This window comes from Dasypus novemcinctus, chromosome 21, assembly GCF_030445035.2.
Source record: "Dasypus novemcinctus isolate mDasNov1 chromosome 21, mDasNov1.1.hap2, whole genome shotgun sequence".
In the NCBI taxonomy this organism is placed as follows: domain Eukaryota; kingdom Metazoa; phylum Chordata; class Mammalia; order Cingulata; family Dasypodidae; genus Dasypus; species Dasypus novemcinctus.
In genome coordinates, this window is record NC_080693.1 from 8,167,973 (window position 1) to 8,195,317 (window position 27,345).

The 27,345-nt window shown below is 39.0% G+C and overlaps 1 long non-coding RNA gene across 10 annotated transcripts in view; it reads left to right on the forward strand.

The window, feature by feature from the left end:
* Window positions 1-27,345, forward strand: part of LOC101431679 (uncharacterized) — a 287,514-nt gene that overhangs the window by 57,922 nt on the left and 202,247 nt on the right. For 4 of the 10 annotated variants that reach the window (XR_011646723.1, XR_009182245.2, XR_011646725.1 and 1 more), the window contains 4 exons: window positions 9,972-10,100; window positions 12,356-12,542; window positions 17,938-18,078; window positions 18,584-18,674. The exons of 1 other annotated variant lie outside the window; for it this stretch is intronic. This is a non-coding gene — a long non-coding RNA (uncharacterized lncRNA). 5 more of the 10 variants (XR_009182246.2, XR_011646726.1, XR_009182247.2 and 2 more) reach the window with 5 other exon arrangements.

The following is a 27,345-nucleotide window of genomic DNA, read 5'->3' on the forward strand; positions in this document are numbered from 1 at the left end:
ACTAGAAAGAAAGAAAAAGAATACCAGCTTTGTACAGAATGAGAAGTATAGAGAGATTTAGAGGGGATGAGTTTTTTAGGGTGTTTTGTTTATTATTATTATTATTATTGGAATAATGAAAGTGCTCTAAAATGACTGAAGTAATGAATGCACCAATATGTGATTAAATGGAATACCATCAATCCGTTTGGAACAATTTATGCTTTATTAATATGTGCCAATAAAATTTATTTGTTTAAAACAGTGCTAAAATAAAAGAAAAAAGAAGGAATTTTAGTCTTCAAAAGACAATATGGAGAAAGTGCAATTCAAGCCAACTAGTGGGAAAATACTTTTGCAGTCCATATATCCAAGAAAGGACTCAGCCTTAATATAGAAATAACCTTTACAAATTAATAAAAAAGGCAAAAAGCCCAGTAGAAAGGTGGAGAAAACACTTGAAAAGGCTCTTCATTAAAGTGTATTAACAAGTGGGAATTAATGTATGAAACGAAGAATCTTCTATAGTCACAAGGCTTGCTCTTTGTCTTTGCTTTTTGGAGGCACCAGGAACCAAACCTGGGATCTCCCTTGTGGGAAGCAGGTGCTCAATCACTTGAGCCACATCCACTCCCCCCTCCCTTTTTAAAAAATTATATATTTCTTCTAGAGCATTCTAGCTTTTTGTCCATAGAGATCCAGTGCATCTGGGTCCCTACTTAATCTCCAGGATCCAGAAATTTCCTGGTACAAAGAATTCAGTCAAAAAGTATTTATTGAATTAATAAAGGATACAAAATGTTTGCAAAATTTTATGAGATTTTAAAATTTTAAATGTACGATAAATTCAATCAAAGTGAACAGGGCATGTCCCACAGAATGAAGCCTGGCCAGCTTTAGCGGCTCTGTAATCAGGGTGTCCCTTGAAATGTAATTCTGATTAGGTTTATGAACTGTTCCTCCTTGTATAAAGGGAAGACAAATAGAGGAGATTTTTAACCAGAAAAGAACAAGATGAAGAGTACAGGACTTTAGTAGAAAAGTCAAGTGGTGCTTTCCTGTGGAACCTACCTTGGAATCTAGTTGGCTTCACTCCTATGGTTTCAGTTCTGGTTATTTTTCCATCTAATTATTATGAGCCAGCTCAACTCCATTCCCATTTTGTAAGTCCTGTCAATTTCCAGACTTTTTAAAAATCAAAACAATATTTCAAAATCTTTAAATTTATTACTGTCTACCTCTGTTATACATTACTTTATCTCTCATGCATTTCTGCCAACCTTCTGCATAGAACAGCATTTACAGTTTCTATCTGTTGCTGCACAAAACTGAGTCCTTGTGTGCTGTGAACGAGAGTCAGTTAAGTGGCACTGGGATTTCTGAGAACAGAAAAAGGTTCTTTAACAAAGACAGGAGGACAGTCCCCAAATGTGTTGGAAACTGAGGCATAGTGGCCACACAAGGAGAGACATGCTGTCTCCATGCTAGTGCTGCCTCCCTGGCTATGCTTGCAACCTAAGGAATGTGGTAATTAAGAGTTCCCAGCAAATGGGATGAAGCTGTTCAAGGCTGAAAGAAAAGATGAGCACATACATTTTGTAGTGAATAGAACACTTAGACTTTGTACCTTGAGATAAGATTTTTTAAAACTCCTTAGACTATGGGTAATGCTGCTTGATGTCACATATGCTATGTGTTACTGCTTATTGGCACATAGGCTACATATTCCTGCTTCTTGTCACATACACTGGGGTATATAGAGAGCCCCTTGTAAACAATAAAGTTGTCTGAGAAGTTATTACTTGCAGACCCTCTGATCCCAGCTCTCTTGTTCTTTTTCTCTCGCTCTCTTTCTCTGTTTCCTTCTCCCTTTTCTCTTTCTTTCATTCCTGATACCCTTTGGGTCCAAATCTCCAACACAAATCTATCTCTCTGAACTGGAGAAAACTTCAGTGTTTTATAACATTAAAACAAAGACAGGTAGATTTAGATAATGAGGTTAGAGATAGTTTAATCTCTAGTAGGTACAGACTGATTGCATACTTAGCTTATTTGAAGTTTAAGGTTCAGGCTATTGCATATATTAGGCACAGGCCAACTTTGATCAGAACTCGCTTGGTCAGTTCTGGGCTGAATTGTATTTCTTCATTAATAAATGCTGAAGTCTGAGTCAGGAGTATCAGACTCCAGGGTTACAGACAAAAATAAGGGCATACATGCTGGGTCAGTGACAAGTTATCCTGTTACTTGCTAATTAAAGGGAAAAGATTGTGCAGTTATAAAACATAGAATCATCATCAAAGAAGCAAGTCATAAGGGGTAAAGTTCAGTGAGTTACAACAGTTCCAAATAATTTCTTCTGGCTACATTACAATATATCAGAAAGTTAAAAAGCATTTAAATAATGACTCAGCAACTATAATATTTGTTAGCTTGTGATTACAATTCCCTCATTTTCTTTGTCCATTTCTCAATCTTGAGGGATATCTGGGCAATGAATGCTTGAACTTCTTCATGCTGAAAAGGGGCATCGACACTATGGGCTAGAGGAATGAAACTGCTTTGCATACAGATGGGTGTCTTCCTGAGTTGCAGGTTCTCATTCTTGAAGGGACTAGAACCCCTGGGTTTCAGGACTCAGCTGGAACAAGAATAATCCAAGGCTTTAAGTCTCTGAGAAGTAATAAGTAAATTGAAAAATAGAGGTTTAAATTAAAAAGTAGGATTATGATCAGGGGATTTATATGTGAATATAACCAGGTCTGAGGGGGTGTTGATTTCATATGATTTTGTAGCTTGATTATGGTGTTTGGGTGTCCCAAGGGCCCTTAGGAGCACTTCTGTTGAGGCTTTGCATACTGTGGCAGTTTGTGATATTTATATCTGACAGAGACCTCCAGAATGACCTCTTGACACTAATTGAAATCTCTTAGCTATAGAAACTTTTTCTTTTATTTCTTTTCTCCCTTTTGATCAAGATCATTCTCTGAAAGCATTTCTGATCCCTAGGTGCCAGGGAAGCTTATTCCTGGGAGTCATGTCCCACATAGGAGAGAAGGTAGTGAATTAATTTGCAGAGTTTGACTTAGGGCTAAGCCATATTGAGTAACAAGGAGATTTCATGGTTGTGTCTGTTAGGCATCAATTAAAATTAAGCCTAGTTTTTTTGTTTTTTTTTTCAAGGCAGTACTAGAGATTGAACCCAGGATTTGTACCTGGATAGCAGGGGCTCAACCACTGAATTACACCTGCTCCCTAGACTTAGTTTTGTCTTTCCAAAAATAAGGTTTATAATTGCAAGCTTTAAGACTGAGGTCTTGGCTCATTAGCATATTCTCTTTTATGAGGCAATGTTCATCCCTATTAGATATTCTTCCCATAGGATTCCCTGTTATAAGTTTAAATGAGGATAATCTTCTTGCTCACAGGAGTGGATGTTAGATTTGGTTCTTGTAAAGGTGTTTTTTTTTTAAACTTACAGTTTCAGTAAGATTGAGAGAATAGCAGGAATTCCTCAGATGGGGACGTTTACAGTTCTATGCTATCCCTTTCTAGTCCCATAAGGGATTTCACAAATACTTTTTCATTTTATGCCTAAAACACTTTGAAATGCATCATGGTATTACAGAAACCTGTACAGAATACTAAGATCTCATCTGTTATTTTAGATTCTATGTCAAATAAAGTTGAGTTAGGTTGTCTAAATAAACTGACTTGATGGGTTAAATCAGATATTGTGCAATAGAAAGTTTAGATTTTTGATAAAATAGCTCTTCCCTCCTTGGTCTCATATAGAAATCAGAGTTCCAATATATAGATAATAGCTCCTTTTACAATGAATTTTTACTCACTTTAATCTTTAACCATATCAGCCCCATTCACCTATTGATTGGACTTAGATCCTTTCTGTAGCTTCTTGAAGAGTTGTATGCAGTTGACTTTTGAGAATTAATGCTGATTTTTCAGCACCTTCAGAGCTAGATAATTTTAACACTGAGTCTTAGGTGTCACACAGACACCTAAAGTTTTAGGGAACTTTGAATTATGCATAAAGAACAAAAGCATCTCAGAATATGAAAATAACAAAATCCAGAAACAAATATGATTGCTGTAAGAGAATACAATCTAGGCTTAAATTTATTTATTTTTAAAATATAATAAACTTTATTTGAAAAGAGGCTTTAGATTATAGAAAAGTTACATCAGAAGTATAAGGGATTCCTATATATCCTGCCCTCTTCCCTTCCCCATCTTTCCCTATATAAAATATCTTACAATTTGGTGATAGTTTCGTTAAAATTAATGAGTAAATATTGAAGCATTGTATATTAGTCAGGGTTCTCTAGGGAAACAAAACTGACAGGAGATATCTGTAAAATAATACGAAATTTTATAATATTGTCTCACATGACTGTGGAAATGCACAAGTCCTAATTCCATAAGGCAGGCTGCAAACCAGGGCCTCCAGTGGAAGTCCTTGATGAACTCCCAGGAGACAATGACTGTCTGAAGTAGAGATGGTATTTCTGTCTCTAAATCCTGAAATCACTTCCCCTTTCAAGGTCTTCAACTGATTGGACAACACATCACTCACTGCTGATGGCAGTTTACTCATTGATGGTAGATATAACCAGCCATCTGTGCAATCAACTCACTGATGATTAAAGTCCATGAAATGTTCTTCTCTTACAATTAGCCCAGTGCTTGTTTGACCAAACAGCTCGGCACCATTACCTGGCTGACTTCATACATTAGCCTATCACAGACGGCTACTTACCAAAGTCTTTAGTTTACATTGTGGTTTTAAGTTAATTCCAATGTCCCCAAAATGCTCTATGTTCCACCTATTACTCCCTCTCCCTCCCTTCAGAACCTCTGGTAACCATTATCTTTATATCAATGTTACATGTTCCTCCATTGCTACAATATTAATAGTTTACTTTTTTATGGTTGCATTCCTTCCTAATGTTTGTTCATTCCTTAACATTGAGGACTTTGTTATGATGCCGGCTCTGCTGCAGATTGAGAGGAGGCTTAGATCTTATGAGGCAGATGGAAGGAACTGTTTTACTTTCAGTTCTAGATAGTCACTGTTTTTCTGGGATGGGGGTTGTTCATCATTATCATTTTGTGGGTTGTCCTGAGTGAATCTGATGGACTGGAGAGCAGGTGTTGGCTGCAATTCTACTGAGTTTCAGGTCTCAACTGGAATATGAACAGACCAAACATTTAAGTCTCTGAGACATATATTTATTGGGTATAGTGCTAATTACAGGTTCAAGTAAAAGGGATAGAAGAACCTTGTGTAGGACATTTATAAATGAGTCTAACTCTGTTACATTGGGGAAATAGGTTCTCATATTCCAAGATAAGGCCCAACAACATGATAATGATTTCAAGAGATTCTGTCCTTGCCTATGCTGTCCAGAGGGCTCCAGAGCCCTCAGCAGCACCCCTATTTGAGGCTTTGTTTACAGTGGCAGTTAGTGCAGTCTGCCTGAGACATGCATGAGTGTAACTACTAAATGACACCCCCCAACTCAATATAAAAGCTCTTAGGCAAAAAAAAACCCTTGTGTATTTGATGTTTCTCCCTTTTTGTCAAGGTCTTTTTCCAAATGCATCACTGGTTGTGCTTGGTATTAATCCCTTGGTGCCATGGATGCTCATCCATGGAAGTCATGTCCCATTCTAGGGTGGAGAAGGTAGTGTGTTTATTTGCTCAGTTTGGTTTAGAGAGAAGGCACATTTAAGTAAGAAAGAGGTTTTCAAGAGGTAACTCTTAAGCAATAATTACAAAGAAACAGGAACAAAACATTCCTACAATTGTATTTTTAACCAGAGACCTCCAACCCACCCCTCCAGTCATGCTCACTCTCTCAAATTCCTGTGCCACCATCACCCCCATCCACTGCCAAACCCCCACCTTTCACCTTATCATAGGTTCTTCCCAGATTGAGGATTGGCTCACCACTCTCTACTCCCTTTATGTCTCCTGGTAATCTGTTTTTCAGACTCTCTGTGAGTCTGTTCAATATGTTTGGTTATATCAGTGAGGTCATGGAATATTTGTCCTTTAGTGACTAGTTAACTTAACATAATGTCTTCAACATTCATTCTTCTTGTGTGTGTCAATACTTCTTTCCTTCTTACAGCTGATTAATATTCCATTGTATGTATATACCACATTTTTCTCATCCATCCATCTGTTATTTACACTTGGGTTGCTTCCAAATTTTGGCAATAGTGAATAATGCTGCTATAAACATTACTGTACATATATCTGTTCATGTCCCTGCTTTCAGTTCTTCTGGGTATATACCTAGTAGTTTGATTGCTGGATCATATACCAAATCTATAGTTAGCTTCTTAAGAAACTGCCAAACTGTCCTCCACAATGCCTGCACTACTCTACATTCCTACAGCAGTGGATGGGTGTTCCCATTCCTCCATATCCTCTCCATCATTGTAGTTTTCTGTATTTTAGGTTTGTTTGTTTTTTTATAGCAGCCAGTCTAATAGGTTTAAGATCATATCTCGTTGTAGTTTTGATTTGCAATTCGCTCATAGCTAGTGATGCTGAGCATCTTTTCATGTGCTTTTTAGCCACTTGAATTTCCTCTCTGGTAAACTGTCTATTCAAGTCTCTTGCCCATTTTTTAAATGGGTTGTCTTTTTATTTTCAAGATGTAGGATTTCTTTCTATATGCTGGATATTAGATCATTAACAGTTAAGTGGTTCCCAAATATTTTTTCCATTGAGTAGGCTGCCTTTTCACTTTCTTCACAAACTCCTCTGAAGGACAGAAGTTTTTAATTTTGAGGAGTTCCTATTTTTCTTTCATTGCTTGGTTTTGGGTGTGAAGTTTGTGAAACCATTTCCTAGTAAAGATCTTGTAGATGCTTCTCTACATTATCTTCTAGGAGCTTTGTGCTCTTGGCTCTTATATTTAGGTCTTTCATCCATCTTGAGTTAATTTTTGTATAGGGCATGACATAGTGATCCTCTCTCATTCTCTTGGATATGAATATCCATTTCTCCCAGCATCACTCTGTACCAGTAGGGTGAGCTGGGTGGCCTTGCTGAATATCAGTTGGGCATACGTTTGTGGGTCTGTATCAGAACTCTTGGTTCAGTTCCCGTGGTCAGGATGTCTGTCCTTGTGCCAATGCCATGCAGTTCTGACCACTGTAGATTTATAGTATGCTTTAAAGTCATGTAGTGTGATCACTCCAATTTTGCTTCATTCTTTTTCTATATGTTTTTGGCTTTTGGGGGCCACTTGACTTTCCAAACAAATTTCATCATTGGCTTTTCCAGTTCAATAAAAAATACTGTTGTAATTTTTATTGGGATTGTGTTAAATCTGTAAATCAGTTTGGGTGGGATAGACATTGTAATGATATTTATTCTTACAATCCTTGAACATAGAATAGTCTTCCATTTATTTAGGTCTTCTTTGATTTCCTTTTTTAAATAACGTGTACAAGTCATTTACATCCTTAAATTTATTGCTACATATTTGATTATTTTAGTTATTATTGTAAGTGAAATATTTTTATTCACAGACTGCTCAGTGTTAGTGTAGAGAAATTCTGGTTTTTGCATGTTGATCTTATATCCTTCCACTTTGCTGAACTCATCTATCAATTCTATAAGCTTTGTTGTGTATTTTGGGGCACTTTCTACATATAAGATTGTATCATCTGCAAATAGTGAAAGTTTTACTGCTTCCTTTTCAATTTGGATTCTATTTATTTCTTTTTCTTCTGGCTCTAAATCTCTTATGAGAATTTTCTAAATGAAGCTAATTTTAGAAATAAAAACATTTGACAATTAATTTGTATTGAGGACATCAACTACAGACCATAATAGAAGTTTCGTTCTGTTTCACCTTTACACTTCGTGTTGATGATGAACCTTTGACATGTACCTGACTGCTTGTGCTGTCAGAGAAACATCAGAGTAAAACAATGTAACTGACAAGGAAATTTGTTTTCTTTTTCTGTGACATATAATATCTTAAAAATAACTAAAACCATGACTAACAATACCATACTCTTGTCTTATATCAAGATCATTATCATGACATAGCATGAACAGTGAGAACATTGTTAAGTCTCAAGGAATTTTATACAAACTTTATTTATATTAATATTTTACCCTAACAAATTTAACCAACCAAGGGTTAAAAATCTATTTTAAAATTTGTCATACTTCCTAAAGACCTCCCATGTAATTCATGACCTATTAAATGAACTTTATTTTTAGCACCTCACTTTTTGAAAGGTGAAAGAAAATATTAGTTGCAACGGTTTGAAATAAAAAGATATTCCATAGGGTTTGACATTGAAAAAGCAAAATGTCAAAAGTTGTGAGATTTAAACATTATGTTAAAGAGGAAAATGGGTTACTGTGAAGAAATGTGGTTTTTTTTTGCTCAGCTAAAGTTAAGAAAAGACTTAGTTCTTTAAAATGTGAGAATATTTTTCTTAACCATGAGCATGAAAAAGTTAACATAAAGTAGTTATTTTGATAAGACACAGACTTTCTGCCTTTTACACTGATTATTCAGAAAAAAACTCTTTATAGTGTCTTCCTAAAACAGACCAACAGTGGAACTGATGTAGCTCAAGTGGTTGAGCACCTGCTTCCCATGCATGGGTTCCCAGGTTCGATCCCCGGTAGCTTCCAAAAACACAACCATAACAAACAAGCAAACAAATGAAAAAAAACCAACTCAAGGGAGCTGGTGTGGATCAGTGGCTGAGCACCAGCTTCCCACATAGGACATCTGGGTGTCAGTTCTGAACCTGAGTACTCAAACAAACAAAAACAGACCAATAAACCAAGAAATAATGTCACCTTAATAGAGAGAAAACCAAGTTTCAGTTTTTCATCAGTATATTATTTGAAAGTAAGGTTTTTAAAATTTTTATACATAGACCCATTAAATCTTTCCCATCTTTGACCATAATTTCCTATGCCATGAACCTTCTGTCACTTTCTGTATCTATTGAGGTTTTGTCCTACATTTTCTTCTTTCTCGTTCCATAACAATCAGGCATTTTACTTCAGGAAAAACTACTTTATTTTTCCTTAATAAAAATACATATTTAAGTTACCAAATTGATTTTGGAAACTGTCTTCAACTAAACAAATTACAATGAAAAATTACCATCAAAATAGAACTTGACAGAATAATGTTAAATGCTTAAAACACCTTAGTTAAAGCACTTTGAAACAGTAACATACAATCATTTAGCAAAGATGAATAGGTATTACACTGTTTCCCCCAAAATGTATCATATATGATTTAATTTTATATGAATTTTGAAATCTATGAGGATATTTTGCCTCTACAGTTCTGTTAAATGCTTGGAATTAGTTATAAATACAATTTAATTCACGGGAAGCTTGGAGAGAAATTTTCTCTTAAATGAATTACTTCTATTTACTTAAAATGCAGTGTAATGAAGACACTTGCTTTCTTAGAGGTGAAGAGTGTGGGTGGGTGCTGTTATTTTTGGGATTGTCCAGATTGTTTACAGTAACACAAGTATTAATGCCCTGAAATCTAGTGCCCTAGGGTATGTTGGGGTTTATTTAGCTGCTGTTTTAGCTTGAGAGGATTTTTTTCTCCATTCTTTTTCTTTTAAAATAATTTTGTCTATCTAGATATACTGACATTCACCAGCAGTTCTGTAAATCAATTGGCAAAAATCTGAGTAATCAGGCTTATAAATCTAAATAAGATTGAAATATTTGCAAGACCCACTGGGTCTTCAACAAGATTTAGGAAATATTCTTACAGAAGGGGATTTAGGCTATGTCAGGACATAGAGAGAGAAGACAGGAGAATTTCAAAGAGCATCAAAAGCTTGACTTCCCCAATTTCTAGGATTCTAGGAGTTTTTATTCATTTTGGAGCTATAAAAATGTTCTAAAATTGATTGTGGGGATGAAATCACAGCTCTGTGATTATACTCAGAACCATTGATTATACACTTTGGATGGATTGGATGGTGTGTGAATAAAACCAATTTGAAGGAAAAAAAAGGAAGAAATTATAGCCATGCAAGATACCTGCAGGAAGGATTCATCTACCATCCTGTCAAAGGTAAGCCTCAGCTGTATGAACCTGGTCATTCAATATCAAATCTAGGATAGGTTAAGTTAGGAGGTCAACACAATCACCTGGGTATAATTAAAGTTGAGGTTAAGCACTCCCCCAGCAAAGGCTTTGGAAAATTTTCAATTTAGTGAAAAATTAATCTGACCTCAAAACCATACCCTGAGGTCTTATAAAAGGATAACTTCAGGGAGTAGATGTGGCCCCAGAGGTTCGGTGCCTGCTTCCCACATGTGAGGTCCCAGGTTCAGACCCTGCTGCCTCCTAAAATAAAACAAAACAAAACAAAAAATCAAATAAAAAGACCAACTCAGGGGAGCTGATGTGGCTTAGTGGTTAAGTGCTGGCTTCCCATGTAAGGGGAATCCTCCACCCCAGTACCTGAAAAAAAAGGATAATTTCATAAAGATGGATCATAGTCATAATCTTTGAAACATAATGAAGTTTTCAAAATCATTTCAGTAGTTAAATATAAGATGTTACAAAAGACAAAATCTTTGCATGCAGAGAGTACCATTGTGTGCATGTACATAAAAGAATCTCTCTGGAGTCCCAGTGAATGATTAGTCTAGAATTCTATACAGAGAATTGAATTAATGAATATATTCAAGCAAATATTTTATCATGTCTCTTCTCCTTCCCAACAACAGATTTTTCTCATTGGAGAGAATCCATTTTAATCAATGATTTGGTGAAGGTTTCCATCACAACTTCAAATTTACTCAATATGTGCCAACACACATGGTAAAGAAGCCCTATGTCAGCCCAGTTGTTCTTTTTTTCAAAGTCCCAGACAGTGAACTTAATTTTTTTAAAAAAATTTAATTGTATTTTTTGGATGACATGGATCACAAAGAATGTTACATTAAAAAATAAAAGAGGTTACCATATACCTCACCCCCACTTCACCCCACTCCTCCATCAACCTCTTTCATCATTGTGGCACCTTCACTGCATTTTGTGTATACATTTTGGAGCACTGCCACACAGCATGGATTATAGTTTACAATGTAGTTTACACTCTCCCCCAGTCCATTCAGTGGGTTATGGTAGGATATATAATCTCCAGCACCTGTCCCTGCAATATTATTTGGGACAACTCCAAGTTAAAAAACCCTCAGTGACCAGTGATCCTGTAATGAACATAAAAGCAAAGTCACATGACAGTTCAATTTTATGACTATTGTCTTTGTGAGGAAGCCTTCAGAAGAACTTGTGTGCTTAGATAAAATTAGAGAATTCACACTGGAGAGAAATTATATGACATCTGTGTGGGAAAGCATTCAGCCAACCTTCCAATCTCCTCAGGAACCTGAGAGAATTCACACTTGAGAGAAACCCTATGAATATCATTTATATGGGGAACTTTCTCTCATCTGTCTATGTTAGATAACATGAAAACTCACATTGGAAAGAAACAATATGAATGCCAGATATGAGAAAACACTCCGTAATTGTTCTAACCTTAGTTGACAATAGAGAGAAACCATACGAATGTCATGTATGAGTGAAAGCATTCCATCAATAAATTGCCCTTAGATGACAAGATAAAATTCACACTAAAAATGTTACAAATATGCAAGGTTCTCCAGCCTCAACTCTAACCTTCAAACAAATGAAAGAATCCTCAGATGAGTGTAATCCAGTGTCAGTGTAATCAATGAGATACAGAATTCCCAACTATGTGTTGCCCATTCTATGAGAAGAAGCCAGTACCCCATTTATGCCAATGCTCATGTCATAGGTATTGGGGCTCCACCTTCATCCTCTATCACCAGATAAGTAGACCTTCCAGATAGACGTAAGAGGGGAGCAAAGCCAAAGGGGTGGGCAAGGCATCCTGATTCTTCCTAGGCCATCCCTGGTGCAGAAGCCAGGTCCGAGGAGACATACAGGGCCACCTTGTGTAGCAACGTGCTTCCAGCTCCTCACACTCAGCAGCAAACCCTGGGATATAAGCTTTGAGCTGGAAGTCATCCACCATTTGTGTTCTTAGAGGGTGAGCTTTGTCTTGACTCCTGCCCTGAGACTGAGGTCATCTTACGGTTGCAGGGGCACACAAGTTGAGTATGAGGGTAGGAGAGAAAGGGGCTGGACCTGATACTCTTCTGAGGGGAAATGGCTTTCCTCTGACCTTCGGTAGGCACCTATCCCCCAGACATGGCTCATGGGGAAAGAGCGACATTGGGTGGGATGGCTGGCAGGGTACAGCACGTTTGTCTGACATGAAGCTGTGTTTACAGAGCAGGCATGAAAAGCACTGCGCCCACTCAGACTGTGTGTACAGGAGCACTGGATATACTGATGGGCATGAATGCCTTCTCCCAACCACCCCTACAGCGTGGCTAATGAAGAGCCAGGAACTGCTCCTGTGACCAGCACCTGACTGGAGGGAAACATGTTTTATCTCAGAAAATATTAGAGAATGTGGTAAGGAGAGAGTGGACACTGTCAGAACTTTAATCCATCCCAGATTCCCATCAAATTGTGGTGATTAATGGCTGGTATCAGAACATACCAGGATGCAGGTCCAGATTTAAACCATCTAGGATTCTAGCAAGATTGGTGGGTGGCTGGGAGGTGGGATGCTCTGACCCTGGTAATAGACTGAGAAGGAGGGGGATTCCTCCAGGAGCAGATCCAGATGCCTGGATGTGCAGTACCCACAAAGCACTTTTTCTCCTCTTCACCTGTACAAGCCTTCATACTGGCATTGCGTGGACACTGGGCCACACCAGTGAATTAAGCATTGGGGTAACCTCCCCAAATCCATTGCTTTACCAAAGGGATGTGTGTTGGGCTTGGGCAGAAAGCAAGAGCTTGAAAGTTGGCTAATGCAGTGTGAAGCAGCAAAGAACAATGTCAACCATAATCCATGCAGTGCAGCAGCGCTCCAGAATGTATTCACCAAATACAGTGAATGTGTCACCCTGATGAAAGAGGTTGCTGATGATGAAAGAGGTTGTTGATGTGGGAGGAGTGGGGTATATGGGAACTGCTTATATTTTTGAATGTAACATTTTTTTGTGATCTATGTATCTTTAAAACAAAAGACAATTAAAATTTTAAATAAATAGAAGAAACAGCAGGGACTGGAGGAAGGAGCTCTGTGCTCTGGTTATCATATGGGGTTGTGGACCCTGGCTCAGCACCTGGAGAAGGAACAGGGGCAGCCAGGCTGTGCCGGACTGGAAAGTGGGGAATGGGCTGGAGGAGGAGGAGGAGGAAGGAGAGTTCTAGTTGCACAATGGTCTTGGACCTGGAATCCTCCCTCAGAGATCTGGGACCTCTCTTTTCATTTATTGTGTCTCTCACTCTCTCACTCATCTTCTTATTTTCCCTGTCCCCTTCCAGCTCTACACTCAGCCTTTCACGTGCATCTTTTCTTTTTAAGCAGCCAATACTTCTGGAAGGAAGCATAAGTAGACAAGGATCCTTTCAGAGTGAGGACTGCAGACAGTGGCCATGACCTGGAGTTGGGAATAGGGGTCAAGATCACATGAGCATTTGGCTCATCAGTATCACCCTCTCCAGCTTACCTTGAGCAAAACCAAAGTATCAAAGCAAAGTTCTCAAAGGATATATCCTCTAATCTCACAGAAACAACAAACACACCAGGGAGACAATTGTACGGCCCCTGATTAACAACTAAAAAATTATGCTGAAGGAAAAACAGAAAACAAAGCTCTGAGTCCAGCAGAAGATAATTTAACATTTGACAGAGATGCATTGAGTCATGAAATCATTTAATTTGCAATTTTTTTCAACAGTGTAACTACTGACAGTCTATACCAGATAAAGTTCTAATTTTGAAATTCACTAATAGTCTTTTTAATTTCTTTTTTACCTTCTGCAGCAAAAGGCTCTCTGCACACATGCACACACATATCTAATCACGTCACTCCATCACTTTCATACTTCAGTATTTTCCAATAATCAGACTGGGACCATTGGGCTCACCATGGTCTTCAGGCTTGTAGCCAACCAGCCTGCCCTCCTCTCCAGGCCAGGCTATCACACTCAGCTGCCAGCCACGTGCTCTCAGTTCCTCACGCACAGCAGGTTCTCAGGTGTTTCAGGATTTCACACGTGTTCCCTCAGAATGAAAAAAAACAACAACCTCCAAAACTATTATTACTTCCACCAAAAATTTTAGAACTTTCCCCTGTGAAAGCTTTATGGTCAAAATTTCTTAAATTTCCAAGAAGACTTTATCACCACAAATTAAGTATATATGGCTAGGTATCTAAAGTATATCACTCATTTTTCTTTAAATTATCTCTTCCAAACTAAACAGCATGTGTCACATGGGCAGATGATCTGTTTTGCCAGTGTAATTCCCCTCCCTGGCCCAAGTCTGAATCCTAGTACTCATGCAACCAACATTCACTTATGACGAAGAGTACCACACTTGCCTTTAGATTGTTGCAGTGTAACTAGGTGTAAAAGTATAGAAACATATAAAGAAGCCTAAAATTGAATATTTGATTATGAAAAATGTTTGCTTCAAAAATAACAAAGAGTATACATTCTTTTTTTTAAAGATCTATTTATTTATTTATTTCTCTCCCCCCACCCCACCCCAGTTGTCTGTTCTCTGTGTCCATTGGCAGCATCTTCTTTGTCCGCTTCTGTTGTTGTCAGGAAGCACCAGGAATCTGTGTTTCTTTTCTTGTTGTGTCATCTTGTTGTGTCAGCTCTCCGTGTATTGGCATCATTCCTGGGCAGGCTGCACTTTCTTTCATGCTGGGCAGCTCTCCTTATGGGGTGCACTCCTTGTGCATGGGGCTCCCCTATGTGGGGATACCCCGCATGGCAGGGCACTCCTTGCACTCACCAGCACTGCACATGGGCCAGCTCCACACGGGTCAAGGAGGCCCGGGGTTTGAACCGCGAACCTCCCATGTGGTAGACGGATGCCCTAACCACTGGGCCAAGTCCACCGCTAGAGTATATACTCTTAATTTCAGAAGTATTAAGCAAGTCAAAATATTCCTTTTGGAAATAATTACTTTACAGAAAATCAAAATATTTTGCCTGAGTTTTCTTCACAAATAATTTTTTTTCTTTCTCTCAGGAGATATCCAAAGAAATTCAAATGTTTGATTTTATATAAAAATAGTTGAAACATACCCTATGTATAGTCAAATCAATAAAGGAGATAAACAATTCCTGGCCCCTTTAATATTTTAGGCTTGATTAAAAAAATCTTTTCTTGAAAGTTAGGGTCTCACACTGTATTTGTCAGGGCTCTCTAGGGAACAGAATCAACAAGAGATATCTGTCAATAGTAAGAGATTTTATCAGAGTCCCTCACGTGACTGTGGGGTTGCACAAGTCCAGGTTCTGAAGGCAGGCTACAACCAGGGGCTCCAATGAAAGTCCACTGAAGGTTCTTTTCATTTTTTTATTCTAAATTTTTTTAAAAAAATTTATTAAAGTTAATAGAGCACATAGAATGTTACATTTAAAAAAATGAGATTCTCATATAACCTACCCCCATTTCCCAACGCCCCCAGCCCCCCACCCCCATCATTTCTGTAAATTGTATTTTTTGAAGATATATACATCACAAAAAAGGTTACATGATAAAAAGCATAAGAGGTTCCCCTATACTCCCCATCCCCCCCACCACTCCTCCCACACTAACAACCTCCCCCATCATTTTGGCACACTCATCATACTCAGAAAACACATTTTGGGGCACTGCTGCACCACGTGGATAATAGTTTACCCTGTAGTTCACACTCTCCTGCAGTACATTTAGTGGGTTATGGCAGGATATATAATGCCCAGCATCTGACCCTGCAATATCATTTAGGACAACTCCAAAGTCCCAAAAATATGTCCCCTCATCACATCTCTTCTTCCCTCTAGGGAGTGGGAAGTTGCCCTCAGCAACTACTGTGGTCACTTTGACCCCATCAATGATACAATTTCTTCTAATAGTAGTCACAAAAGTTTTATAGTAGAATATCAGTAAGTCCACTCTAATCCATATTTTACTCCTCCATTCTGTGGACCCTGGGATAGTGATGCCCCCTCCACCTCTATACTGAGACGGGGCTTAGATTCCACATGGATGATGGATGCAATTCTCCTGCTTGCAGGTGTAGGCACTCTCAGTTCCCTGGTGTGGTGACTGACCATCTTCACCTCCCTGTTAGCTGACCTGCATAAGTCCAATGAACCAGAAAGTAGGAATTGCAACTCTGCTGAGGCCCAGGGCCCTGCTGGCACTTGGACAGTCCAGAGATTCAAGTCTCCTGAGCATACACCAACCCTAACACCAACCAAAGGTTCAGTAAAAGAGTAAAAGACAGAAGAGGCATGTGTAGAAAGGTCACATCTGAGTCCAACTCCATCACACTGAGGAACACAAACTCCAAAGTAGGGCCCACTGACATGGTACTGAGCTCCAGAGCTATCTGCCATGATCATATCCCTGTGGGCCTCTGCAGCCCTCAGGAGAACCTGTACCTGGGGTTGTATCCACTTTGGCTGTTTCTGGGGTCCCTGAGGAGTACATAATCATAACCCCTCTGATGACCCCCTGACTCTTTTTTGAAGACTCTTAGCCATATAAACTCATTTGTCTTTGCCATTTCCCCATTTTATTCAAGGTCAAAAAGCAGTTTTTAACACATGATCCTACATATGGGCTGAGATATTCTGCTGGTCTGAGTTGACCCTTTCATTCAAGGTCTCTTTCTATGTATAGCACCAGCTGGTGCTTGGTAGTAATACCTCAGCACCAGGGAGGTTCATCCCCAGGAGTGATGTCACACACTGGGCACAATTTAATGCATTTACACGCTGAGTTTGGCTTAGAGTGTGGCCACATTTGAGTAACATGGAGGCTCTCAGGAGGTAACTCCTAGGCACCCTGCAGCTCTAGGCCTAGTTCATATTTCAGGCACACAGACTCATAAGCATAGTCATCAGTATCAAGGGCTCATTGTTGGAAAATCCTTCTTTGTTGGTCTTTGCCATTGCACTTGGGGGATTGTTGCTGTTCCATTGGGGAATGTGATAGAGCTCCCCTGGCTAGGAACTCAGCACTCCCTCAGTTGTCGTTCGTAACTGCTATCCAGACATTTTTATGTTCCCTGTATACATGCCCTGGAGAACTCCTTCTCAACCATGTGCCCCCCATTAATAACACCCCACACCAGTGTTCCTCTCCTGCCATAGTTGAACCTCTCTTCCACTGAAGGTTCTTGATGAGTTCTGGGAGTCGTTAGCTGTCCATAGATGAGTTGGGAAATTCTCACTCAATGCTGGCATCACTTCCCCTTTTAAGGTATTCAAGTGATTGGATAAAGGGTCACTCATTGCTGATGGCAATCTGCCTGATTGATATAATTGTAAACAGCTATCTATGATTTACTAGAGTAGTAAAGTCAATGGTGACTAAAGTCCATAAATGCCCTTACATTACAGTTAACCCACTGCTTGCTTGACCAAACAACTGGTCACAATTACTTTGATAAGTTGACACAATAGTCTAACCATCACATATACTATATTACATGGTTCATGAATCAGGATCATTTGATTCAGAAAACAGAAGGGTGCTCTGGAGAGGAAGTGGAAAAGGGAAAATCATATAAGGAGAAGGTGGAAGCAAATGAAGCAATGTTGTTTTTGGCTGATGTTGCTTCAGTTTTACATAGGGGGTGTCTTACAATGTGGGGAGCAGTTATACCTTGAATACTATGGTTTGCTTGTCTGTTCTGCTAAGCTAGCTCTACAGGACCAAAGGAATTTTTATCACCAAGTATTGATTATCTGCAGCTCTTTAGGATGTGTTCCATTTTCTCAGAAAGTCCCTGGAGAACAATTGTTTTTGACTTCTGGAAAACCCTTCTGGGAAAGGCGGTCCATTCCCAGCAATGCCCAATGAAGGCAGCCATTTTATTTTACTGAACCGGCTTATAGGATTGTACATCCTTTAGGACATCAGGTAAGTCTGAAATGAAGAGACATATATTGTGTGGTATTTTCCTTGTTTAGTAAACTGTCATATAAAAGCATGAAAAATATATTTGCATTGACCAATATATTGGTATTGGCCACATAACTATTATACTTATAAAGAGCAATACTGACACTCCAGCATGAGAGACTTGGTTGTTTTACTCGTCTCCCTGGAAATAAAAAGCAGCACTGCTTTTCTTTCTGAAAGCACTGCATATCACTGCCCCAAACCCTGAATCCACAAGACTGAGACCTCTGGATAGAGACGTGAATATTGCTTTGGTCATATATGAATTACAGAATGAAAGGACATAACCTATTTTCATTAACTGTATCTACCTCTTTTATATAATTAGAGGGAAATATGTGTTTTTTGGTGTAATTTGATTACATTTTTCTTCTGTGACACTGACACAGGATATGGCCTGCCTCACATGCTTAATGAGGTTATTAGCAGCATAAATAGTAACCATCCCATCTGATTTTTCTAGAGCAAGAAAGCAGCTTTGAGCCCTGGAATGTACTGACAGCATCTTCAATAATGACCCAGTGTCCCTCGATTCTCTTTATATTTTGGCTCTGGTGAGTACCTGAAAGAAGTTTCCTCAGGAGTGATGGACCTCCTTTACTGTGTAAATAATGATCTGAATGTAGATATTTGGAGTCAGGCTATCAGGGAGCCAGTGAGGTTATTGTAGAAAAGAAATTACTCTGGAATTTAAGTCATATGTAATGGTTGGATGGGAATCTGCCTTATATTAGGATTCTGAGGTCCATTTTGCTGCAGTGAGTCCCAAGAGGGAGAGAGAAAACATTGGGAAAAACACAAATAAATATAGATGAGAAATGTCATCACCAGATGTATGGACATGGGAAGACTAACATAGTGCCAGGGGGAAGAGAGGAATTCTGAAGGTTTAACATTTAAACTGACACTGAAGGAAATGAGAGAGTGGTGGATGGGGTTGGAAGGTGGTGAGTGAGGATAATAGTGCTCAGTGCAGAGAGAATAACAATGCTCAATTGTGTTTGTGTGGTGCTGAAGCTATTGCTTGACTAAATCCTGACAGAAGCAACCTTTCCTACTGATTTCCTACAGAAGTTTCTTTTTTCTTGGTTTAAAAACACCATCCCCCGGTGGCGGACTTGGCCCAGTGGTTAGGGCGTCCACCTACCACATGGGAGGTCCGCGGTTCAAACCCCGGGCCTCCTTGACCAGTGTGGAGCTGGCCCATGCACAGTGCTGATGCATGCAAGGAGTGCTGTGCCACACGGGTGTCCCCTGCGTAGGGGAGCCCCACGCGCGAGGAGTGCGCCGCATAAGGAGAGCCGCCCAATGCGACAGAAAGTGCAGCCTGCCCAGGAATGGTGCCACACACATGGAGAACTGACACAACAAGATGATGCAACAAAAAGAAACACAGATTCCTGAGCTGCTAACAACAGAAACGGACAAAGAAGACAACGCAGCAAATAGACACAGAGAACAGACAAATGGGGGTGGGGAATAAATAAATAAATAAATAAATAAATCTTTAAAAAAAACACCATCCCCTTTATGCATATTGGTAGGAAACTTTTCTCATCTTATATATAGTAAGGAGATGATTAGATGATCTAATCCAAGATCCAGAATATAGCTTGATTTGGTCTTGTACTTTATAACTGGAATAAACTGGTTCTGTCAGCAGGAACATGTGCACTTAAGAGAAGCCTGACCTAAAAGTTAACTTTCCTTCATTAAAATAGTAAAAAACACATACAGCTACCATTGCACCTCCATTTTCTTACATGCAATGTATGACCAAGTATGTTCTTCTTTTATTTAATTTCAAATCACATCATAACATATATTTTGAGAATATAAATGTATTCCCAATGCAAACACAAAACACTGAGAAAATTAAACTTAGAAATAGGGGAAAAAACATTATCAGAATGAAAGGCTTTCACACTCTCTTCTTAATTTAATACAATGAACGACTTTAACAGATTTTCCAATTCAGTATGTTTTAAATAGCATATGCTCAGCTAAGACCTCCTCCTACCTCACCCAATCTCACTTAATCAGCCTCAATATACTAAACCAGCCCCACAAAATCACATAATGCTCAGCCCAGCTTTCAGCTTGGGGAGACTGATTTGAGGAAATTAATGTCCTCAGGTCTGCAATGGGCTGGCCTTTGCTAATAAACTATTTTCTCGACATCCTCGTGTCACTGAATTGGAATCATGCACACGGGTCAAAAGGACTCTGTCAAGCAGTTTCAGTGTAGACAGGGAATTTCAAACATTAATTCCTGGATGCCAAGAAAATCGGTCATTTTCATTGTTTTTGTTTTTGTTTTTAATTATTTATTTTTAAAAATTACATTAAAAAAATATGAGGTCCCATTTAACCCCACCATCCCCAACCCCCACTCCACCCACGGCAACACTTGCTCCCATCATCGTGACACATCCATTGCACCTGGTAAGAACATCTCTGAGCATCACTGCACCCCATAGTCAATGATCCACATCATAGCCCACACTCTCCCATGTTCCATCCAGTGGGCCCTGGGGGGATCTGCAATGTCCCATAATTGTCTGTGAAACACCACCCAGGACAACTCGACGTCCCAAAACCGGCTCCACATCTCATCTCTTCCTCCCATTCCCCAAACCCAGCAGCCACCATGGCTACCCTTCCCACACTCATTCCACATTTTCTCTGTGGACATTGGATTAGTTGTGTCCATTGCACATCTATGTCAAGTGGGGGCTTAGATTCCATATGGATACTGGATGCACTCCTCCTGCTTTCAGTTGTAGACACTCTAGGCTCCATGGTGTGGTGGTTGACCTTCTTCAACTCCATGTTAGCTGAGTGGGGAAAGTCCAATAAATCAAAGTGTAGGAGCTGAAGTCTGTTGAGGCTCTGGGCCTGGGTGTCATATTATCAGTCCAGAGATTCAAATCCCCTAAATATATCTTAAACCCCAGCACCTATTACAATTCCAATAAAGTAGCATGGAAGTCTTGTGAAAAGAGATCCCCTCTGAGTCCAATTCCATCACGCAGAAACACAGGCTCCAAAGAAGGGCCTTCTGCCATGGCAGTGAACCCCATCTGCCATGACCATAGAACCCGTGGGTCTCTTTATCCCTCAAAAGAACCAATACCTGGGGTTGTATCTACTTTATCTGTCTCTCAGACTCTGCTCAGTTGTGCATAAGGGCATTCCTTCTGACAACCTCCAGACTCTTTTTTAGAGACTCATAGCCTTATAATCTCATTTCTCCTTTCCATTTCCCCCTTACATTAGGTCAAGCAGCATTTTGAAGTCATGTTATTATATGTAGACAGGGATATTCTGCTGATCTGTATTGAACCTTTAATTCAAGGTCATTTTCTAGTTGCATCTTCAGCTGGTATGTGGTAGTGGTCCCTCGGTGCCAGGGAGGCTCATCCCCGGGTGTCATGTCCCTCGCTGGGGGGAATGCACTGCATCTACATGATGAATTTGGCTTTGAGAGTGGCCACATTTGAGTAACATGAAGGCTGTCAGGAGGAAACTCCAAGGCACAGTGCTACTCTAGGCCTTGTTCTTATTGTAGGTGTACAGGCTCAAAAGCATAGCCATTAGTATCAGGAGCCCACTGTTGGGCCCTCCTTCCTTCCTGGTTCTTGCCATTGCACCTGGGGGACTGCCACTGCTCCTCCAGGGTCCACGACAGTGACCCCCAGGCCAGGGGCCCAGTACCCCCTCAGCTGTTGTTTTTAATTGTTTCCACTATGAGTATATCTAGGCATTACTATATACCCTGGGTATATGCCCTGTATAACTCCCTGTCAACCCTATATATCCTCTCAATAACATCCTATATCAGTATTCCTCCACTGCCATTGTTGAGTCACTCTGTGATCCAAAACTTCCTGTAAAGTGAATCCCAACAAATTGTCAGCTTCACAAGAGTCTTAGATCACCGAAATTCATATATACAATATACAGTACTTCCCCAGATCCACCATAAAACCTTTTCCCTTCCGCAGCGATAATCTTTTAACTTATTCATATCATATTTCCTGAAACTGATGTAGAGATTTCGAGACAATAGCTTTCAAACAAGGTGACAGCTGTACTTACTATGTGGTCCATACATTAGGTTGTACAGTTTTCTAAGTTTTTTAGTTATCCTATGTTTTGCCTAATGGTTTACATTATTAGTCTGTCATCCCCTATATGTTTTTGGTGTAATATTACATGTTTTTTATTCATCCTCATGTACTCTCACAAAACTCCTCTCTTGCCCCCATATTTACCTTGGTTCCATCCATTCCACATCCATTTTCCCCTCCCCTTGGGGTCCACAACACCAGCCAATCTCCATTTCCCAAGAAGCCATGTCCAGAGATACTTGCAGCAGTATTCAGGGCCTGACTTTCTCAACTGCCCTGTTGCCCTGGGAGCCATCCTTTCTCATGAGAGATACAGTTCTCTCTATTTGATGGCATTAGTCTTCTCCAGGATGTGGGTTCCCCCCAACTCTCACTTCTTGGATCTCTTCCCAATGGTACTACCCACCTTGGCATAATGAGCCTTCAGCTATTCCCCTGGAGTCCGTCCCGCATCAGACCTTACCCCCTGAGCATCTTAAACAGGTAAACCTCCTACTTATACTTTGATACGAATTTCTCAACATTTTGTTCTCAACAAACACCTGACACTCTCCCATGTTCCTATGTTGCCCCTCCCTCCCCCCATTTTTTGGATAATATTACCCCTCTGCCCATGCCCAGCCCCCCTCCAACCCACAAAGCCCCATCCAAAGGCAACCCCTTGCCCCCATTTTGTCCCTTCTTTGTGCTCATACTTACCGCCAGCTCATCACAGATTCCCCCCCTGCAGACGTTAACTCACATCCTTCCTCCACCCCCCGATTTCCTGTAAGCCTCTTTTCCACACTCTAGCTCTCTGAGGCAGTTTGCTTATTTCATATCATTGAGGTCATGTAGTATTTATCCTTCAATGCCTGGGTTGCTTCACTCAACATAAGATTCTCAAGGTTCATCCATGTTATCACGTGTGATTGTAGTGTATTTGTTCTTACAGCTGAGTAGTATTCCATTGTGTGTATATACCACATTTTATTGATCCACTCATCTGTTGATGGACATTTGGATTGATTCCAATTTTTGGCGATAGTTAACAATGCTGCTATGAACACTGGTGTACATATATCGGTTTGTGTCCTTATTTTCAGTTCTGATGGGTATATACCCAGCAGTGGTATTGCTGGGTCATATGGCAAATCTATGGCTAGTTTTTTGAGAAACTGCCAAACTGTCCTCCAGAATGGTTGGATCCTTCTGCATTCCCACCAGCAGTGGATGAGTGTTTCCCTTTCTTCACATCCTCTCCAGCATTTGTATTCTTCTGTTTTTTTCATAGCTGCCAATCTTATGGGAGTAAGATGGTATCTCATTGTAGTTTTTATTTGCATTTCCCTGATAGCTAGAGATTTGGAGCATTTTTTCATGTGCTTTTTAGCCATTTGTATTTCTTCTTTGAAGAAGTGTCTGTTTAAATCTTTTTCCCATTTTTTAAATGGGTTGTTTATCTTTTTGTTTTCAAGATATATGAGTTCTTTATATATGCAAGTTATAAGTCTCTTTCAGATATATGGTTGCCAAATATTTTCTCCCATTGTGTGGGTTCCCTTTTTATTTTCTTGACAAACTCCTTTGAGGTGCAGAAGGCTTTAATATTGAGGAAGTCCCACTTATCTATTTGTTCTTTTGCTGCTCGTGCTTTTGGTGTGATATTCATGAAGCCATTTCCTATTACAAGGTCCTGTAGATGTTTCCCTACACTGCTTTCCAAGATCTTTATGGTCTTGGCTCTTATATTTAGGTCTTTGATCCATCTTGAGTTGATCTTTGTATAAGGTGTGAGATGGTAATCCTCTTTCATTCTTCTACATATGGCTATCCAGTTCTCCAGGTACCATTTGTTGAATAGGCCATTCTCTCCCAGTTGAGAGGGTTTGGTGGCTTTATCAAATATTATATGGCTATATTCTTAAGGTTCCATATCTGAACTTTCAATTCGATTCCATTGGTCGGTGTGTCTCTCCTTATGCCAATACAATGCTGTTTTCACTACTGTAGTTTTGTAGTATGTTTTGAAGTCAGGAAGTGTGATTCCTCCTATTTCGTTTTTCTTTTTCAATATGTCTTTGGCTATTCGGGGCCTCTTTCCTTTCCAAATAAATTTCATAGTTAGTTTTACTAGTTCCTTAAAGAAGGCTGTGTTGATTTTTATTGGAATTGCATTGAATGTGTAGATCAGTTTTGGTAGGATAGACATCTTAATAATATTCAGTCTTCCTATCCATGAACAAGGAATATTCTTCCATTTATTTAGGTCTTCTTTGATTTCCTTGAACAGTCTTGTATAGTTCTCGGTGTATAAGTTTTTTACCTCTTTAGTTAAATTTATTCCTAAGTATTTGATTTTTTAATTTACTATTGTGAATGGTATTTGTTTCTTGATTTCCTCCTGATCTTGCTCATTATTGGTGTACAGAAATGCTACTGATTTTTGTGCATTGATCTTATAACCTGCGACTTTGCTGAACTCATTTATGAGTTCTAGCAGCTTTGTTGTAGATCTCTCAGGGTTTTCTATGTATAGGATCATGTCATCTGCAAATAATGAAATTTTGACTTCTTCCCTTCCAATTTGAATGCCTTTTATATCTGGTTCTTGCCTCAGTGCTCGAGCAAGTACTTCCAAGACAATGTTAAATAGGAGTGGAGACAATGGGCATCCTTGTCTTGTTCCTGAGTTTAGAGGGAAGGATTTCAGGATTTCGCCATTGTAAACAATGTTGGCTGTAGGTTTTTCATATATATTGTTTATCATGTTCAAAAAGTTTCCTTGTATTCCGATCTTTTGGAGTGTTTTTATCAAGAAGGGGTGCTGTATTTTGTCAAATGCCTTTTCTGCATCTATAGATATAATGATGTAATTTTTTTCCTTCAATCTGTTTATATGGTGTATCTCATTGATTGATTTTCTTATGTTGAACCATCCTTGCATACCTGGAATAAATCCCACTTGGTCATGGTGTATAATTCGTTTAATGTGTTGTTGAATATGATTAGCAAGTATTTTGTTAAGTATTTTTGCATCTAGGTTCATTAGAGAAATTCGTCTGTAATTTTCCTTTCTTGTGGTGTCTTTGTTTGGCTTTGGTACTAGGATAATGTTGGCATCATAAAAGGAGTTCGGCAATGTTCCTTCTGTTTCGATTTTTTGGAATAGTTTCAATAGGATTGGTGTTAGTTCTTTCCGGAATGTTTTGTAGAATTCACCTGTGAAGCCGTCTGGCCCTGGGCTCTTCTTAGTTGGGAGATTTTTAATGACTGATTCTATCTCTGTGCTTGTGATTGGTTTGTTAAGATCATCAATTTCTTCTTTCGTCAGTATGGGCTGCTTATGTGTTTCTAGGAATTTGTCCATTTCCTCTAAATTGTCATTTTTGTTGGAATATAGTTTTTCAAAGTATCCTCTTATGATAGTCTTTATTTCTGTGGGGTCAGTGGTGATATCACCTTTCTCATTTCTTATTTTGTGTATTTGCATCTTTTCTCCTTTTTTCTTTGTTACTCTCGCTAAAGGTTTGTCAATTTTGTTGATCTTGTCAAAGAACCAGCTCTTGGTATTGTTTATTTTTTCAAGTGCTTTCTTATTTTCTATTTCATTTAGTTCTGCTCTTATCTTTGTTATTTCCTTCCTTCTTCTTTCTGTTGGGTTACTTTGTTGTTGTTTTTCTAATTCCGTCAAAAGTGCAGTTCTCCAATTTTTGCTCTTTCTTCTTTTTTGATATGTGAATTTATGGCTATAAATTTCCCTCTCAGTACTGCTTTTGCTGCATCCCATAAATTTTGGTATGTTGTGTTATCATTATCATTTGTTTCAAGGTAGTCATTGATTTCTTTTGAGATTTCCTCTTTGACCCACTGTTTTTCTAAGAGTGTGCTGTTTAATTTCCAAATTGTGGTGTGAAGCAAGGGCTTCCATCCCTTGCAAATTTCCAGCTTCACTCCACTGTGGTCAGAGATATTGTTTTGTATGATTTCGATCTTTCTGAATTCATTAAGCCTTTCTTTGTGGCCTAGCATATGGTCTATCTTGGAGAATGTTCCATGTGCGCTTGAGTAAAATGTATATCCTGCTGTGTTTGGGTGTAATGATCTATATATGTCTATTAGATCCAGCTTTTCTAATATACTGTTCAAATGTTTTGTTTCTTTAGTGATTCTCTTTTGAGATGTTCTGTCCAGAGTTGATAGTGGTGTATTAAAATCCCCCATTATAATTGTAAATGCATCTATTTTTTCACTTAGTTTATCCAGCGTTTGTCTCACATATTTAGAGGCGCCCTTGTTAGGAGCATAAATATTTATGATTGTTCAATCTTCTTGACAGATTGTCCCTTTCACTAAAATATAGTATCCTTCTTTGTCTCTCACAATTGTTTCGCATTTAAAGTCTATTTTGTCTGATATTAATATAGCTACTCCTGCCTTTTTTTGGTTGTTGTTTGCTTGTATGATTGTTTTCCAGCCATTCACTTTCAATCTCCATGAGTCTCTGGGTCTAAGATGTGTCTCTTGTAGGCAGGATATAGATGGGTCATATTTCCTTATCCAGTGTCCCAGTCTGAATCTTTTGATAGGTGAGTTTAATCCATTGACATTCAGTGTTATTATGTTCAGAGAATTATTTAAGGTAGCCATATTTTGGTTGGATTTGTGTTTGTTATATTTTGTTTGTATTATTTTATTTTCCCCTTCTATTTTTGTCTTTCTTGTTACTCTTACACTCTCCTCCATCTCTGACTGTCCTGTTTTTTCCTTTCTTCCTGCCGAACTCCCTTAAGAATTTCTTGAAGTGGAGGTTTCTTGTTGATATACTCTTTCAGTTTCTGTTTATCTGTGAATATTTTGAACTCTCCATCATTTTTGAATGCTAGTTTAGCTGGATAGAGTATTCTTGGTTGGAAATTTTTTTCCTTTAGTACCTTGACTATATCATACCACTGCCTTCTTGCCTCCATCGTTTCAGAAGAGAAATCAGTACTTATCTTATGGAGTTTCCCTTGTATGTGATGGTTTTCTTTTCTCTTGCTGCTTTTAGAATTTTTTCTTTGTCTTGAGCATTGGATAATTTGACAAGTATATGTCTTGGGGTGGGCCTGTT